This window comes from Lissotriton helveticus, chromosome 6, assembly GCF_964261635.1.
Source record: "Lissotriton helveticus chromosome 6, aLisHel1.1, whole genome shotgun sequence".
Taxonomy (NCBI): Eukaryota; Metazoa; Chordata; class Amphibia; order Caudata; family Salamandridae; genus Lissotriton; species Lissotriton helveticus.
The window spans coordinates 1,283,636,043-1,283,655,560 of NC_136067.1; positions in this window are offsets into that span (position 1 = coordinate 1,283,636,043).

The window sequence follows — 19,518 nt, forward strand, 5'->3', positions numbered from 1 at the left end:
ATACACAAATATACCACAAACAGATGGAATAGAGGTCATCAGGCAAATTTGTGGACAAAGAGAACGTTCACATCCAGTTCCAGATGAATTAATTTAAAAACTATTACAATTAACACTCACCAAAAATGTTTCCTCTTTCATGGACAATTTTACCAACAAATTAAGAATACTTCTATGGGAGCAGTTTATGCTCCAAACTTTGCCATCTTTTTCAGGAATAATATTGAAAGCACTATTAGTCTCACAGAAAGGAACCCATTTAATGCAACATACTAATATGGAAAACATATGTTGCCTACATTTTCCTTTTTTGGAAAGGTGATTTTACTGGTCTCACCAGTATCATCACATGGCTGAACACTAAATTCAAAGCTCACTTACCTGCTTCTTCTTGGTGTCTCTGGTGCTGTGGGGAAGCCGGACTTCACACCTCAGCCTGCACAGAGGCCCACGCCTCTAATGTCACTCCAGTTGTGCCAGGAGGCGCTTAAAGTCCGTCCAGGGCTCCCGCAGCGTGGGAGCTCTCATACCTGATGCTTCTTGGTGTCTCTGGTGCCGTGGGGGAGCCAAACTTCATGCCAGAGCCTGCACAGCATGGAGGCACAGCTCCCGCAGCGCAGTACCCGCGCATGTGCGTGCCCAGGCTGTCAGAGCTCATCAGAGCCCGGGTGGAGGCAGGGCTACCCATACATCTGACATTTGTAATCCATGGCTTCTGGACTATGAGATCCTCCCCATACTAAGGTACTGTGACCGGATTCCATTTAGCCCTACACAGCTCGTTTATTATTTATCGACTAGCTCAGTCTAAATGGGCAAAAGGAAAGTGATTGACGGAGGGTTGGGAGGCGCCCAAAAGAAAGAGACTTAGAAACGGACTTGGAAAACTAGTCCTGGGACTGAGAGAGACAGGGTATGCAGGGGAAGTGTGTTAGACCGTAACCTATTGAATGATTGGGAAGGCCTACTCACGGTATCTGTTCCTCTCTCTAAGGTCCCACAACCCACTATCCCCTCTGCTGCTCCACTCGCTAACCCAGTCCTGGCAGTATTCAAAGCCTATTCAAAAAGGCTGCCAATAGCAAACAGTCACCAGAAGCCTCCAAAGCCAATGATGTATCCACCACTATCCCCCAGAACAAGTCCAGTGAAACCCAAGGCCGGATCCCTGCAGATCTTATTTTGAGTAACAGATTGGCAACCCTAGTGGAACAGACAGTCAACTCAAAATCATTTGTCCACAGGGAGAGCATGGGCAACGCTGCTTTAACATCTATCGGGGTGAACACGACCACTCACCAGGTCAATTGCAGCGTGGTAGACACCGGGATAGCACCAACCAACCACGAACTCCAGAGAGAAATCATAGCCCTCAAAGAAACAATAGGGGCCTTCCACCCTTATTTCCAAACTATGGGGCCCATTAGGATGGCGGGCGGATTGCCCCTACCAGGCTGGCGGTAGCCACCACCGGCCTGGCGGGGGCAATCCGCCTGCCATCCACACCTAAATGACCCCCCGCCATATTAGTATGGCAGGGGGACCGCGGCGGACAGAAAGACCATCCGCCGCTTTTCCGCCCTTGCGACCGGGGCGAAAAAGGTCTAATAAGGTGTCAGTGTCTAATAGACACTGCCAGCCATATTAGCATGGGCTTTCTTAGATGCCTTTCCGTGGCGGCGATGTGGTAGCCCCCTGCATTTGCATAAACAAAGTGGCAGGCACCGCGCGGTGCCTGCCACTTTGTTTATGCAAATGCATACGTGCATTTTTAGCATTGTGGCGGGCGGTGCTGAGAGCACCGCCCGCCACAATGCTAAAAATGCAGGATGCGCCTGTCACAGTGGCGGGTGCATCCTAATACCTCCCACGGGACCCCCGCCCTCATGGCGGGCGGTCCAGATGACCGATAGGATGGCGGGCAGACTAAGTCCGCCCGCCATCTTAATGACCCCCTTTATCTCACAATAGTAGATTGCAGTGGTATGGGAACAGTATAATCCCTGGGTTCTCAGGTTATATCCACGTCTACCAAATCTACAAAACTCCACTAGCCCACCACTTGCATTCCATCAACAACATGTAACACTCTTATTTCCAACCTTGCACCTGTGATCTGTCACTCAAGTCGCCATGAAGGGGACCCCTACAATCTGTTAGCCCCCCTATGACAAATATTTCTAGCTGGCTCCAGGGCAATCATCAAGGGGATGACCGGGCCCATGACGGCCAGAGGGAGAGAACCATTCCATCAGACCATAGGCCGCAGTGAGATATCCCCTCTCCTTAGGCCCCACCCAATCCCTCAACATGCCCCCAGCGCATTCATGACTAATGTCCCCAAAGTCAACAACAAACACAAGTCAGGGGTAGCTATCAAAAACAAAGCCATTCACTGGATTAGGCATTTTAGGGGCTGTAGATCAGTGATTAGGGACAATATTTTGTGGACAACAAGATGCATCATAACCAATAATACTGTAGACGCATTTGAACTCACCCTCACAAGTGAGAACTTAGTACACAATTTAGTTGCCTTGGAAGCCAGTTCTTGTCCCCCACCCACCACCAATATTCAACTGAAAATGAACATCCTTTACCGTGAGCTTACTCCCAAGACCATACCAATGCCACTCAGGGACACACCACCTTTCTCACAGAATAATTGATTGCCACTAGAGTACCACCAGACATATATGTGTTACCTTCAAACTCCAATCAAATTGCTACTCCTCTCTCGTCATATAATGGTTCCGAAGACTGTTCGGCCGAACATGAATTAGTGCCCTAAAGTACTCATCCTCTTGCACACGCTCATTCAGCCTCAGACATGGGAGATGACGTTCGGGCTGATGGTAGGATCTCGCCTAGCCTTTTGGTTCAACCTACCATGACAATTATGGGCGGGCATAAGGGGGAAGTTAGATCTCCCACATTGCCTCGAGTTTATTACCTCATATGAGATATGCTTCCTGCAGGAAACTGGAGTCTAAGCCGTATTTCCATCCTAGGTTTCGTAACGTTCCACAAGTCAGCAATCCCTCTAAACACGGCTGCCCCTCTGGAGGGTTCCTCATTTTGATTAGCATCACACTCAATTGTGCCTCTGAGGAGCTCCCAATCAACAATTGCGGCATCCTCTGGGTTAGACCTGAAGGCCCACTGGACAAGTGCATTGACATTATTAATGTCTATGCAAGGAGCTCTAGAGCAGGTAGATCAGCAACCGTGCAGGCCATAGATGAGGCACTGGGCACAAAACAGGCTGCCTCTCCCCTATTTGTTGGAGGTGACTTCAATGTAACTTTCAAGCCCCTCAATTGGGAAGACATCCTCGAAGTCAATGAGGAGGACAACAAGAGGCTGGTTCCTCCTTTTGAGCTACCTCCAATAAAGAAGTGGACACAGGTTGCCCTCCAGCTAAACTTCTTGACCCTGGCACACAGGTTTTGGGCTATAAACGGAAGGACAATTTCCGACAAAAGAGGGGGAATGACCTTTGTTGGGCCAAATGGATCAAGCGGGATAGATTATATACTGTTGGACCTTATGTTATGGCCCACTGTGCTAGATATGTCGATAACCCAGACCTGTGAGAACTATCAAAACCCCCTTATCCTGATAATGGAGCATCCATGTGGCGAAACGAACAGGCCAGCTCCCGCTATCCTTGCCACAAGGGAGTTGACTCCCTCAAATAACAAACGCCAGCTCAAATGGCCCATAAAATTGGCTGATGAACACGAATTGAGTACCCTAAAATTTTGTGACCTTGAAACCCATCTATGGGTGCTCTTTTCCCAGCCAAATGACATGACTAAACTAACTAGCTGCAGTGCCCTACACTCCATGTTTTTTAACCACTTGCAAGAAACTTTATTGCTCCCTCTCCCAAGGCCCGTTCCATCCATGCAAAATCGACTAAAATGACCACATGGTTTTCAAAGGAGTGCAGATTCCTGAAAAAACATCTGTCCCAAGTCCTAAGAAAAAAGGATATCCCGCTAATTCGGGAATTGAGGGGCCAATATAAACTGGCGCAGCACAAGGCCAAGAGAGAATGGGATGTAAGAAGATGGGAAGAACTTGTGGAATCCATCCAGCACCCAGATGCCAGGATGTTCTGGCTACTAGTGGACACTGGCAACAACGAAAAGGTCCCCACCCCTGGCCAATAACATCCCAGCCATTGAGTGACAGGATCCTTTTGGAGCCCTGTACTAAAACCCCCAAAACTGTGAAAACAAACTAGTAGTGCCTGCACCACTCCAACCATGTTATGATCTCTTATTCACCAGAGACAAAATATTAGCCTCTCTGGATGCAATTGTACCCGCCAAAGCTCATGAGCCGGACAGTATTCCAAGAGATCTTTTCAGTTCGGATAGGGAAAACTGGGCAAAATACATCCTGACCCTATCCAATGACATCGCGGGTGGAGGGAGGATCCCAGAATCTTGGAAGGGGGAGGAAGTGATTTCCATTTTCAAAAAGGGCGATAGGTCCAACCCCTCCAACTACCGACCAATCAGCCTGATCGACTGTGTCCAGAAAGTCCTCTACCGATCACTACTTGCAAAAATCACAGATTGGATGGAAGAGAATAATATTCTCTCTTCCCTACAGGCGGGCTTCAGACTGAAAACCGAGACAGTCGATCACGTTTTTTGTCACTCTCCTTATGCTATATTGGAAGGTAGTTCTGCTGGGCAAAGGGAGCTTATACATCCTATTCATAGACCTGAAATCCGCCTTTGATCTCGTTCCTAGGGACACATTATGCAGGTGCTCAGGGATATGGGTTTGCCGTCGAGTAAACTTTGCCAGGGTCAGATGGGGCCGCCAGGAACAGGTTACCGACCCCATTAAAGTACAGCATGGGGTTTGCCAAAGCTGGGTCCTGGCACCAACTTTATTCTCATTTTACATCAATGGTGTTGTCGATCTTTTATCAGCCACCCCCACGGATGCCCCCTCCCTAGCTAAGCAGCGAATAGCCACCCTTCTATTCGCAGACGATAATCTTCTCGTATCGAAGACTCCAATGGGCCTGCAAAATCTTTTAAACCAATTCAAGCTCTTTTGCGATAGGAGAGGGCTGGGAATCAATACATCCAAAACCAAACTCATTTTATTGAATCCTCATAAGTCTTTTAAGGGGAAATTGGTCCTGGGCTGCACTCCCTTAGAGAGAGTGAGCTCCTTTGATTACCTAGGAATTAAACTATGAATATGGCCTGGAAGCACCATCTCAATAAGGCGTATCTTAAGTTTTCCCAGGTAACTTGGGCTCTGCACAAGGAACACTGCCTTTCTTATACCAAGCCCATTGCACCAGTTTTGAAACTCTATAGCTGCAAGGCCGTGAGCAGTGCTCTTTACGGATCCGGGCTGTGGTGTATGGAAAAAGAGCTAGCAACCTGACAACCCAAGAGAATAAGTTCCTCAGAAACCTGACCTCTTTCCCGCAAAGCACCCCCCTTTGCCCTCTTTTGCTCGATATGGGCATCAAACCCATTAGTGATGTAGGGAAGCTCCACCCTTTGTTGTTTTGGCAACGGTTGGTTTCCACCCTGGAATTTTCATCTTACGCGGAGGCTTTTGAGGAGGTCTGTGCTCTAGACACAGCTAACAAAATAGGCTGGATTAAACATGTTAGAAGCCTCATGTCCAGCTTTGGCCTTCAGAGCCATAGTATTGCCTGCCCCAAACTCAGAATAGACAACAGATCAAGCTACTTTATTGGGTTTGGGTTGAGTCCAAAGTTTATATAGATGGCACCCAGGGCAGACTAACAGAAAAATCCAGAGAATTCAAGATCAGCCGTACTATTGAAAGCTACCTTGATATAATTAAAGTACCGGCTGATAGGAAGCTGTAATGCGTTTATAAACACATGGCTGGCCAATAGAGCCAGTTACAAAGTTACAAAGTCAACTTTAACGATATAAAAAAGCAGGAAAGCGTGCTTAAAAACAGCATTGCAAAATCGAACATAAATTTGCATTTACGCGGTATTTAAAGATAACAAACATAATTTTAAATTCACAAACATAATGGAAATATCTTACTATACTATGTTAAAAATGTAAGCTGTGCCTTTTTATAAAAAAAACATTCAAAGACAAAAGAAAGTACCAAGTAATCCGAAGTTTATAACACCACTAGGGTATTATACATTTTCTATCATGAAATGTTAAAGTCAAACCTGATAACTCAATTAGGTCCATTGCAATTTTCGTCTGATATCATATGGAGAGCAGTTAGTGGATCTGGTGTGTTGAGTTGTTCACCACCACGTGGTATAGTGTATGGGCAGGACAGCTTGTGGCAACCAGTACGTCTCATGGTTGAGATATCTGTATAATGAGATAGAACAGGGGGCAAATGAAGTTTAAGGTTATTAAAAAACATGGAGAGCATGCTAAAATACAACATTGACCAATCAATTACAAGTGCAGAGCATGGGGAGGAAGCACCATGTGATGCACTACTTAAAAAATTATATGCAGCAGGATTAGGTGATTTGCCCAGAAACATCGCCTACCAAGGCAAAATATTTAAGTTATGAGAGCTGGAAACCGTGCTAAAATATACTTGTTCCGAAAACATTACTTTTGCAATGCATGGGGCACGTGACGCACTACTTACACGAAAAAAACTACATCGCATTCACTTGAACAGCACGTAGCACACTGCTGTTGGAGCGGTCACGTGGCGCTTGGCAAATTAAACAAACGCACCAGGACTAAGTGATTTGGACAAAAACAAAAGCTACAAAGTCAACTTTAACAATATAAAAAAGCAGGAAAGCGTGCTTAAAAACAGCATTGCCAAATCGAACATAAATTTGCATTTACGCGGTATTTAAAGATCGTTCAGATTCATTAATTTAATTACTATCAAAAAAAGTGCTCACCTACGAAAAAGTGGATACGAACACTCTCAATGGCTGTGACTGCGGAATAGAAAAAGTTCAAGCTTTTTTTGCTTAGAAATGCTTTGCAGAAGGATGATTGGTTGAGCATGATGTCACTGGGTGTGAGAGCTGTAATTGGGCATGTTTTTTTCAATTTCAAAAATACTTTATTTGGTTTATATGAAAGAAAACCATAAAAAGTTGCCATTTCATCCTAAAAACATACAAAACACAACTGTACATATCCAGACAAACTATACAAATATCCCAATATATATAAAAAAAATATGAAAAGATATGGACACATCATTGATATTTTAAAAAAATTCTTCATAAAATACAGCAGTCAACTTTTAAGAAGCCACATAGTTTCTGTACCTTAAAGATGATTTCAGAAAACCAACCACAAATGGGATACACTCTGGCTTTAATAATTGCAAAAAATAGAGAGCGGGGCGAACCTGACTAAAATTGAACTTTTTTAAAGTGATTTTAAAAAGAGCCTCCGAGGGGCATCATATAAACTGCAAAAAAACACAAAGTGCAGCAAATCCTGTGGAGGCAAACTGTCGCAGCCACAGGGTGCTAACACTTGTCCTTTGTGGCACCCCTTCGGTACGGCAAGTAAAAGATGGAAATAATCCAATCGAAACCTGATTAGTAAAAACCGCTTGTGAGCCGACAAAGTCCACGAAAGGTATGGCTCCATGTCAGGGGTGGATTTGAGCATCACGTACCTACGGACGCTATTTTTAGACAGTTCCATCCCCTCTCTTTTTAGTTTCTTTCGCAAGATAAAAGATTGTTTCACAGAAGCCACATCTGCTCTAGTGATACAATCAGGTCTTAAAAAAAGGTCCGGACGCCCCAGCTCTCCAAAGCAGCCCTTTAGGTATTTTAACCATGGTATTTTAATCATGTGGTCCAGGCTCAAAATTTCTTTCATTAACTCCTGAATAAGGCCAAGATCCTCATTCAGCCAACAATTGAGCCAAAAAAGTAGTGGGCGCATAGCCAGAATATTGCAGATGAATGTTAGTCCAGTCTCTTCGTGAACTATTAAGTTCGAAGTCCCTTTCGGAACCCCCAACAACTGTTTTAAAAAGTTATTTTCTACGACCTAAATGCCTTCCAGACCTGTATACCCCCACAATTCACTACCATAACTGGCAACCGCTATACTCTTTGCCTTATACATTTTTGCCCATTTTTGTAGTGAAGTTAAAAATCGCTGTATTAGTCCTAGACACTTCCCCCCTTTTCTTTCTAAGTAGAGGGCCCCAATCCAGGCGGTCATCCAATAGGACACCCAAGTAGGAGAAAGTCGATGATATAGGGACGTTTTCTCCGTTCACCTTAAAGGAGTACTGCCTCCTGGGGCGCAACCCGATTTGCATTATGTAGGATTTAGAGTTGTTTATGGCCAGATCTTGTTCAGCCATAAACCTGCGGAAGGTGTCCAGCAAAGTCTGTACACTTTTTGGGGTGCGGGCCAGGAGAACTGCATCGTCTGCATAAAGCAAGATGGGCAGTCCCCTGTGTCCCACAAATGGGAAATCAGCCTCAGTTTCTATCAAGGTCTTATCTAAACCGTTGATATAAAGATTAAAAAGAAACAGGGCTAGAATGCACCCCTGCCGTACACCTCTTTCTGTACTAAAGTCCCTAGAGAACCTCAGGTCCTGAGCAAATCTAATGTTTGCCTTAGTGTCTCTATGCAGATCCATCAAAAAGTCCACCAAATTTGCCTCTACCCCCATGGCCCTCATGGACTGCCACATCTTCCTCCGATTGACACAGTCAAAAGCGGAGGAAAGATACATGAAGGCCATGTAGATTGTCCCCTTGCGGGCAACAGTGTACTTTCCGAGGATCAAATAGAGCTTAAGGCATTGTGCCAGGGTAGAATGACCTGGGCGGAACCCTTACTGAATATCAGAAAGAATCTTATTTTTTTCCGTCCAGGCTGCCAATCTATTTAAAACGACTCCACCTACAACCTTAACCACGGAGTCGATAAGGGAAATCGGTCTATAATTCATAGTGCTATTACGATCCCCCTTTTTAAAAACGGGTACGATGGTGGAGATACCCCATGACTCTGGACACCCTTCCTTCACCGCGGCATTAAGTACCGCCACCAGAATCGATGCCCAGAAGGAGGGATTAGATTTAAAAAGGTCTGGTGGAATACCATCCGGGCCAGGTGCCTTATTACACGAAAGACTGGCAATACCTTCCTCCACTTCTCTTCGAGTAATACAACCCCGTCATCTTTCTGAATTCTCGGTTGCGGCTGGGGTAAGGTTGAGGCACTTTTAAAAATACAGCTGAAGTGAGACACCCATTCTTCTTATGCTATATTAGTGCCCAAATCCTCAGCTCTGTCCCTTTCAAAAAGAGGTCTATTAACAATGCTCCAAAATCTGGAGCTGCTGCTTAATGTGGAAGGATCTAAAAGTTCCCGCCAAGTGGCCTCCTTCAGTTCCCTTTTGCGATCAGCAAGTATCTTTTTGTGCCGGGACTGATAACAGTGCCCCCACCTTGTAAACAATCCCTTTAAAAGCATTGGGAATACCCTTGGCAGTAGAGTCAGGTTCCACACAATAGGTAAGTTCTACAGCATAGGATTATTGAACCTTTTCTTGAAGAAGGGATGGGGTTACTTGGGCCCATTTAAGGCAACGCCTACCATCAGTAAGCTTCAGCGTACCTGGTTCTACCACCCTTGCCTGCTTTAACAATATGCTGCCCCCCAAATGCATGCACACAGGGTTATGATCGCTAAAGGCACACTCTAAAATAGTAAATCCCAATCAAAGGGACTGAATACTTGTAGATATCAGAATATGATCTATAAAAGATCCACCACTACGACCTTTAAAAGACGGAACCATCTGTTTACTCGATGGTGCTACAAAACACATGGAGGAAAACAGATCGTATTAATTGAGCAGATCGTTGAGTGTATCTCCCTGTGGCGAATGCTCAAAGTGAAGACCCCAGATTGTAGCACAGCCCATATCACCCATACTAGTGGATACAGGGTCCCCACAAGGATGAACATTAAAATCGCCTGCTATCATAAGGCTGTTTCTAGAGGGGCAACAATACTGCTTAACAAAACTATTCAGCTGAGTTATCTTACAAACCCCCTGTCTGTACACTGCATTGTAGAAATTGATCAGATATAGACTGGAGTTCCCTCGCCTTAAAACAATCTCTTGGAAATCGCTATGGGCAGAGGAGATATCCTTAATCCTATATTTCAGGGACAGCGATGTAAAAATAACCAAGCCACCCCTGGCTCTTCCACTAGGCGCTGGGGATGCAGGGACAAAAAAAACGTTATACCCCTCTAAAAGTAGGTTACAGTTCACCATCCAAGTCTCCTGATGACAGATCACGGAGAAGTGCCTGATGAACTGCACCCATAGTGGGTCTACGATCTTCTCTGCCAACCCCGCAATATTCCAAGATAGTACATTATAGTCCTCTATCTTGGGGTAGTCCGCAAGAAGTGCGATAGGTAGATCCTCCAATAGCACGGGGATTGATATTTCTTGCTGCTTCTGAGCTGATAGCCCTGCATCAATTACAGCCTCTGGTGACTCAGCAATACATATCTCTGGTAGCATTTGGCCTTCATCGGGAGTAATAGGGACAACAGATGCAGATATCTGGGCTATTGATTCTAAGAGCTCTGAGCTGTCTCTCAGTCAATCGGAGTCATTCAGCCCTGACAGAGCTGTGAATCTATTTGGGCCCTGTGCAATACAAGAGAAAAGACACTCCCTCTGTAGATTATACCCTTCTACCCTCGGGTTAAATGAGCCAGTCCTAAACAGCTCCACCATCTTTTGAGGTCAGGTATGACGTGCTAGCTTCAAATTGGTCTGTCTTGGGTTAAAAATATCCCAAGGGCAGTATCTGAATGCCTTGGGCCCTTTTTGCCAAACTAGCATTTACCTCCCAAAAGATTCTCTCTACAGGCAATGAGTTATTAAAATTCACAACAATACAGTCCCCCTCCATTGTTTTCCTAGAGCTTCCCAGCCAAGCAACTCGACGAACCATAATAATATTGCGTACAATCACTGGGCCAGCATCAATGTTACAGGACAGCCAATGAGTAACCTTATTTTTAAGCTGAAAAAATTCCTCCTTTATTCAAATTGGGAGAGACGGCACATTCCCTAGAACAGCCACCAGCGGTGTTGATTGCAGCGGTAGATCACTTACCGGTAAGTTCTGCTGTACATCATTGTTATACCCCTGCGACATGCCCCCATTCTTTCCTACAACACTCAGAGCTACACCGTGTTGCTTTGTTGCCTGAGCTCCATCTGTTATCAAACAATCTGGAGCCCTGTCATTCAACCCTCCTGAACAGCTAGGACTCATAGCAGGAGCACAATTCCTTCGAGGGCAAGGGGCTTTAGACTTCCCTTCTAAGTGTACCCTCAACAGTTTTTTATTTAAAGTAGAAGGGGCTGACACAGCACAACTTTGATTTTGATTTTGAATGGATTGTATAATGTTGTGCTGATCTGCTATACTTTGCTCAATGTTATGTAATTTAATCATAATTGGGCGGAGTTTATCTTCCAGTATGCTGCATATGGTAGATTTAAACACTTCCATTAAAGGGAGATCAGTCGCAGCAGGGACTGCTGGTGATGATGCCCTGATTTCTGGTGCTGGAATTAACAGTGCATTGGATTTAATATTTTTTGCCTGACTGCCCATTGCTTTGCCTTTTCTCTTCGTGATACCATTTGACGAGCGTGCACCCCCCAAGTGTTGCGGCGGATTAAGGTCGCTGGTAGCCTCAATAAGAGTGGTAGAGGTCGCCCTTCCTTCCCCACCCTTTGTACTAAGAGCTGCGGGGACAGCCCCCTGCTATTTACCACAATGACAGCAGGAGACAAGGGCATAGCTGAGACATCCTGCCGGGACTCCAAAACAGGGGAGAGCACAACCAAATCTTGAGTGTGACTATCCCCCCTGTGTGAGTGTCGTACTTCCAACCTCTTCAGAACAATTTTTTGACTGATTGATAGCCCCATCCGAAAGAGGTAAAAGGCCATTAGTCGGTGATCTAGATAGGCGTCTATTTACCATGTCAATCTCCTTGTCTATCAATGTAGCGGCTCTAGACAGGAAGGCATCCATGGTAGTTACAGTTGTTTTTGCATTGCACAGGACCCCGTCCTGATTTGCCTGGATCTTACGCCTCCCCATAGTTATAGCACTGAAGTAATATCCCAAGCTTGCCTTAAATAAGTAAAGCCACAAAAAATAAGTCTAGTACAACAAATTTAACTCTGGGTCCTCCTCAAATAAACGCCGCCCAATAGAAACGTAAAAATGTATCCAAGGTTTATGAATAGAGTCATCAGATAAAATTCCAAAGCCACTAACCAAGTCCTTGGGAGCACCGATACGGTGTTAAAAAGGGGGTGGCCCTGCCCTGCCTCCTCCTGGCTATGACAGGCGCGTCCTTTTAGGCGCCTCCTGGCGCTGTCAGCTGCCGTCAGCGGCGTGCGCACCACAAGGGACACTGGGAGGTGTAGTTCGCCTCCCCTCTGGCGTCCTGACCTCAAGAAAATGGCCCGATGACTCTCGGCGGTGGCGGCTCCTGCAACTGTACTTCTCCAGCAGGTAAGTTCAGCCCAAAGTGACTCTTGGCGGTGGTGGCAAATACTGAACGAGCTCCCACGCCGCTGGAGCCCGACCGTCCTTTTGGGTGCCTCCTGGCGCTGTCAGCTGCCGTCAGCAGCGTGCGCGCCGCAAGGGACGCTGGGAGGTGTAGTTTGCCTCCCCTCTGGCGTCCTGACCTCAAGAAAATGGCCCGGATGACTCTCGGCGGTGGCGGCTCCTGCAACTGTACTTCCCCAGCAGGTAAGTTTAGCCCAAAGTGACTCTTGGCGGTGGCGGCAAATACTGAACGAGCTCCCGCGCCGCGGGAGCCCGACTGTCCTTTTAGGCGCCTCCTGGTGCTTTCAGCTGCCGTCAGTGGTGTGCGTACCGCAAGGGACGCTGGGAGGTGTAGTTTGCCTCCCCTCCGGCATCCTGACCTCAAGAAAATGGCCTGATGACTCTCGGTGGTGGCGGCTCCTGCAACTGTACTTCCCCAGCAGGTAAGTTCAGCCCAAAGTGACTCTTGGCGGTGGCGGCAAATACTGGGCATGTTGTAATTGAGCATGCACAAATAAAATGAAATACGTTGGGGGTACATAGCCAGACGGTGGAACGTATTGTGCGCATGCGTCACATTAACACGCATGCGCTACCACAAACATGCATGCGCAAAGGGATGGTAACTCCTACGGGGTACATACATAGATGGAGTTCTGATGTCCCTGTGGTCTTGATGTGGCTTCAGGAGGGGGGCTTTGCAGCCCTCCTCCATAAAAGAATAATATATAATTAGCCATGCACCGGGGGCTGGGGACCCCGGTGCCCGTAATTGGGCACAGGAGGGGGGCCACGTGGCCCTCTTTCCATATATAAATTTAATACGTATACTCCGCTTATTGTCATCGTACCATAAGCGTACCCTTCCGATCACGCGCTGAAGGCTAATTGGCTGTCAAGTGATTGTCAACATTCGAAACTAGAAACTGTTGGCAGCCATTTTATGTCTCGGTACAAGGGAGGCTGAAGAAGCGTGTGAAATGTGTGTTTAAAACATGAAAAGGGGAGGGTAGACACACCCTGATCCTCTAGGTCTCCTCAGGGGGTCCCACAAGGTCTCCCAGGGCCCCTATTTTTTTTTCTTTTTTGGGGGAAAAATCGTGGGGTGCGGGCATGATCCGCGCAATCTAGCGATATATTTTTTTTTAAAAGACGTGGGCTTCCGCGCGTCTTTGGTAATTTGCATTCTTTCAACTGTTTAGAGGAGATGCAGCAGTGCTGTATCCAGGATCCACCACTGAGTAAGAAAAGGTAACAATAACACTATTTACCTGCTAATTGAATTTCTACCCATAGGATAACAGTGATGTGCTTTTTAAGAAGTTAAAGAAAAATATTAAAATAATAACCTCAGATAATCTCTTGTCTTAATATTATATTAAATATATATAAATAAGTTTTTCAACATTGAAAAAATCACGGAAGTCGCGCACACACCACGTCTGATATGTATATGATGTCACGCGCTACCGTGCGTCTGTGATGTCGCGTTATATGTACATCTCGCGTATGCACAAGGCGTCGCACACAAGTCGCATAGCAACCGCATGGGAAAAGTTGTACCCGTCGCACACCCTTCGCGGATCCTAGACAGCCACCCTAAAATGGCGGACACGTTTCGCGCATTAAATGAGTAGGGTGTTCGTAGGGTGCACAATTGCAAAAAAAAGAAAAAAGAAATAAAAATAATTTAAGTATATTATAAACAATATGAAATAATGAACAAAATAAATTTTTATGTAAAAAAATGTAAGAAAAAATGTGTAATGTAATTTAAAAATAACATCTAAAAATAAAAAAGTTAAAAAAGTGTAGTTAGAAAATATAAAAGAAACAATAAAAATATTTACAAATTAGCATTTAAAAAATTCACTGAAAAAACCATAGGTTTCAGACATGTTATAGTTAGGAATTAGCATTTAAAAAAACCTTTTAAAGTCACTGAAAAAAACATAGGTTTCATACATGTTATAGTTAGGAATTAGCATTTAAAAAACCTTTGAAATTCACTGATAAAACCATAGGTTTTAGGGCTGTTATATTTAGCTACACATATCACTCGTATAAAACCATTGAAATTCCCCCGTTATAGTTAACTATAACTCGCGCGCGCCCGCAATCCACTGCTGATGATGTCACATATTACATCATTCATAACATGGTCAGTGACATCACTGATGACATCTCAAATGACATCACTGATGACATCACTGATGACATCATCCATGTGACAAGCTGATACACCTGATCATACAGTAGCATAATTTTTAACACACATTATAAAATATGAAGTATCATATTTGAAACATTGACACACCAGTACAAGTTTCTAAAAACCCAATCAGTGATTCCTACATCTACACACACATCTAAACACTTACCTATACATTCACTCATACATGCTAACAAAGATCAATAGAACACTATTAAATATACTTATATACCTACATCAACATTACACACCAGCACATATCCTATTCCTTTATGCAGACATCCTACTCACTTATGCAAACAATTGATCATACTTATATTTACTAAGCTACTCACTTACACAAACACCACTTTATCTATTCATATAGATAGTAACTCATACTTAGTGTGTTATATAATCAGTATTACAAGTATACAGTTATCCATACTTTAGTCATACAATCACTGATTATTATGTATACTTATTTATATACGCAAACTGTCACATACACTGCCTTTTATATTTTTAGTTTTTTGGACATATATCATTGAGAAATATATTTACTCATCGCCACACCCATAAAGAGATTCACTCACCCAAACAACTGTTTCCACATACAGTCTTAACCTCATATACTTACTAAATCAACTATTTACACATCTTTGCACAGTCACACACGTCCCACCCAACCACACACACATTCATTCACTATCCTACACAAATACTTATTTAACTAATGAATAACTAATGTAGACTTTCACATAGGTAGTAACCAACTTATGTAGTAGTTTACACAACAAGAGATAGAGTGATACAGGTATTCATTCAGTTTAATTACTATCCCATATATTTAGTGAGACACTTAAAATTCCTCACTTAGACAGTCAATCACATTGGAACTAAATCCTCCATTCACACACGTATACATCCACTCAGTCATCAAGGCAGATTGCTATATATATAAATATATATATATATATATAATACATATTTAAATAACGAACCAAACCACTTTTACTAGATGATGTCATCAGTGATGTCATTTGAGATGTCATCAGTGAAGTCATCAGTGATGTCACTGAACCTGTCATGAATGATGTAATATGTGACATCATCAGCAGTGGATTGCGTGTGCGCGAATTATAGTTAGTACAACTAACTATAACGGGGGAATTTCAATGGTTTTATACGAGGGAAATGTGTAGCTAACTATAACACCCCTAAAACCTATGTTTTTGTAGTGAAAAAAAAATAAAAATATATATATATATATATATATATATATTCACTGAAAAAACCATAGGTTATAGACCATATATAGTTAGGAATTAGCATTTACAAAACCTTGAAAATTCACTGAAAAAACCATAGGTTATAGACCATATATAGTTAGGAATTAGCATTTTTAAAACCTTATTTTACTCACACAAAACCATTGAAATTCGCATATATAGTTAGTTGTACTAACTATATATTTCGCGCACCCGCAATCCACTGCTGATGATGTCACATATTACATCATTCATGACATGGTCAGTGACATCACTGATGACATCACTGATGACATCTCAAATGACATCACTGATGACATCACTGATATCAACATCCAGTGTCTGTATGTTTCTGTAAAGTTTAAATATGTCTTACATATTGAAGAATGAGTGGATGTATAAGTGTCTGGATGAAGGATTTAGTAGGTGCATGACTGACTGTATGAGTGAGTGATTAAATGTGTCTCACTGAGTGCATGGGTTAGTGACTAAACTGTCTTAATTTGTGCATCATTATGTCTGTTGTTCTGTAAACTGCTGCATGTGTTGATCAGTAGCTATATGAGTAACTATATGGGTTATTGATTGGTTGCTCAAGTATTTGTATGGGAGACTGAGTGTGTGTGTGGGTGGTTGGGAGGTGTATGACTCTGTGCATAGATGTGTGAGCAGTTGATTCACTAGATGTATGGGTTCAAAAGTGCATGTGGAAACAGCTGTATGGGCGGTTGACTGTGTGCATGAGTGTATTGGTGAGTGAATGGATATCTCAGTGCTACATGTCAAAGTAAGAACATATGTAAAACACAGTATATGTGAGAGTTGACATATATAAATAACTGTGCATAAGAGCCAGTGAATGTGTGAGTGGCTGTATGGATCATTCTGAAATTGTATCAGGGATTGTATAAGAGAGTAAATATGTGTTAGTATCTGTTTGAATAAGTAAGGTGTGTATAACTGTATAGTTGAGGAAATGGAGGTGTGATTGATTCTTTGCATGACTGACTAGGTGTGTGAGTAACTCCATGGATGAGTGACACTCTGTGAGTGTCTGTTTACACTGAGTGTATATAAGGTTATATTAGAGTCTGAAGACGTTCATCGTATTATCACATGAATGATGTCATCAGTGATGTGATCAGTCATGTCAAATGAGATGTCATCAGTGATGTCATCAGTGATGTCATTTGAGAAGTCATCAGTGATGTCATCAGTGATGTCACTGACCATGTCATGAATGATGTAATATGTGACATCATCAGCGGTGGATTGCGGGTGCGCGAAATATATAGTTAGTACAACTAACTATATATGCGAATTTCAATGGTTTCGTGTGAGTAAAATAAGGTTTTAAAAATGCTAAATCCTAACTATATATGGTCTATAACCTCTGGTTTTTTCAGTGAATTTTCAAGGTTTTGTAAATGCTAATTCCTAACTATATATGGTCTATAACCTATGTTTTTTTCAGTCAATTTCAATGGTTTTTTAATAGCAAATATCAAAAGCTGTAAAATGTATTCTTCTTTTAATCGAAAAATATATTTTATATGTTTTTAATATAATTTTTTTATGTATATATATATATATATTTATTTTTTTTCGCTACCGGTCCGCGCACCGGGTAGCTTCCCGTTAGCTCAATTTGGTGCCGCGACCCGGTCCGCGAACCGGTAAACGTTCCGTTAGCGCAACTGCTGCGTTAGAAAACAACATCGTGACACGTCGTGAAAGCGCGACGTATCGCGTTGACGCGTAATGCGTCTTATGACGCTCCGCGTTAGCGCACCCGGAAGTGCTCCGGAGCGCGAACCGAGGCGTGAAGCGCAGCACCCCGGAAGCGATCCGGGGCGCGGCACGGAGCGCGTAACGTAAGCGTAACAGGTCATGTGACTTGTTAATAAAACTTTTTATTGGTTCATTTCACTTTTGGTTTCCTAATGATGTACGGCTAGGTCATGTGACCTAAAAATAACACTTTTCATTGGTTTAGAACATTTTTATTTCCCAAATGATGAAAGCCCCCACCTTTATTCTCACTCTGACTTTCAACTTTGTGAGAGGAAGACCTATTTTTATTATTAAGAGATGGCTTCAATAGTAGCTGCAGCTGGTGCACCCGCACCACCACCACCACCTCCTAGGAAGGAAGGACCACCTACCCAGTTCCTTCCCAACCCTGAGGAAGAGGAGGAAGAAGAGGAAGAGGAGGTACATGAGAGAGTATTCTTGCCTGAACAGCCCCGGAAATCCCACCACAAGGACAGTTTCATTTGGCAATTTTTTACATTCCCAGAAAGCCAAAAAAAAGTCAATGCCCGTCATGTCACATGCCTGATCTGCAAAGAAGTTCTGTCCCGAGGCACAGATGAAAAATATAGCTATGGGAACTATACTATGCATCGCCACATGCAAAGGTGGCATCCAATAAATTACAGCGTGGCTGAGGTGCGTGACCTCCGTGAAAACCCACGAACTCCTGTGGCCACCACCTCAACACAGGAAAGTTTTTCGGGACCAGAGGCAAGGGAGACGGTCCCCAATATCCAGAGCAATTTTCAACACATCAAGCTAGTGTGTATTTATTGTGGGGGACTACTTTGCCACGGGGAGATGAGTGTGATTTTAATGAACAGAGCATTTGAAAATCACAAGTGCTCAAAACGCCCCAAAAAGTGATTATTTTTTTTTTGCTCCTGTTGAGCCCTTTCTAATGCCTGTTTTTCGTTGTTCCCCCCCCAAAAAAACCAAAAAAACATAAAATTGTTCAAAAAAAAAAAAAAAATATGTTCAGAAAAAGAAAAAAATATATAAAACAACAAAAACATAAAAAAAGTTCTTTTCAGAACTACCTTCCATTTTTAAAAAATTACTAAAATTTTTAGCACTCTTCACTTCATTTTTCTCATGGGTGCGCTTCCCGGTACGCGCACCGGTGAGCGCCCCGTTAGCGCAACACAAAAAAAACAGAAAAAAAAACAAGAGAAGGAGAGCATAAGAGAAAGAGAGAGTAATGTTAAGAGACAGACAGCAAGACAGAGCAACACAGATGTACTGTGTAATACATAGTAAAACAGTGTAAAAGATATAACAAAGTGTAAGAGAGAAAATGTAAAAAATATAAGGCTGTGAAACAAAGAAAGAGAGAAGAAGAATACTAAAGCAGAGGCACATGAAGAATGTGAGTGTCTGTAAAGACTAAAAGGAAAGAGAAAAAATGATGTACAAATAAAAGGTAATAACGGAACCAGATTTAAATACCACTGGTAAAGGAGAGAGAGAAAAAAGTAGTGTGCATAAATAAAGAGGGATGAAATAAGATGGATAACATCGAATAAAGTTAAAACATGTGGATTGACAGAAAAAAAAACTAAAAGAAGAAAAGAAGAAGTAACAGAAAGGGAATAATTGAAGCAGCAAAGAAATATAAATAA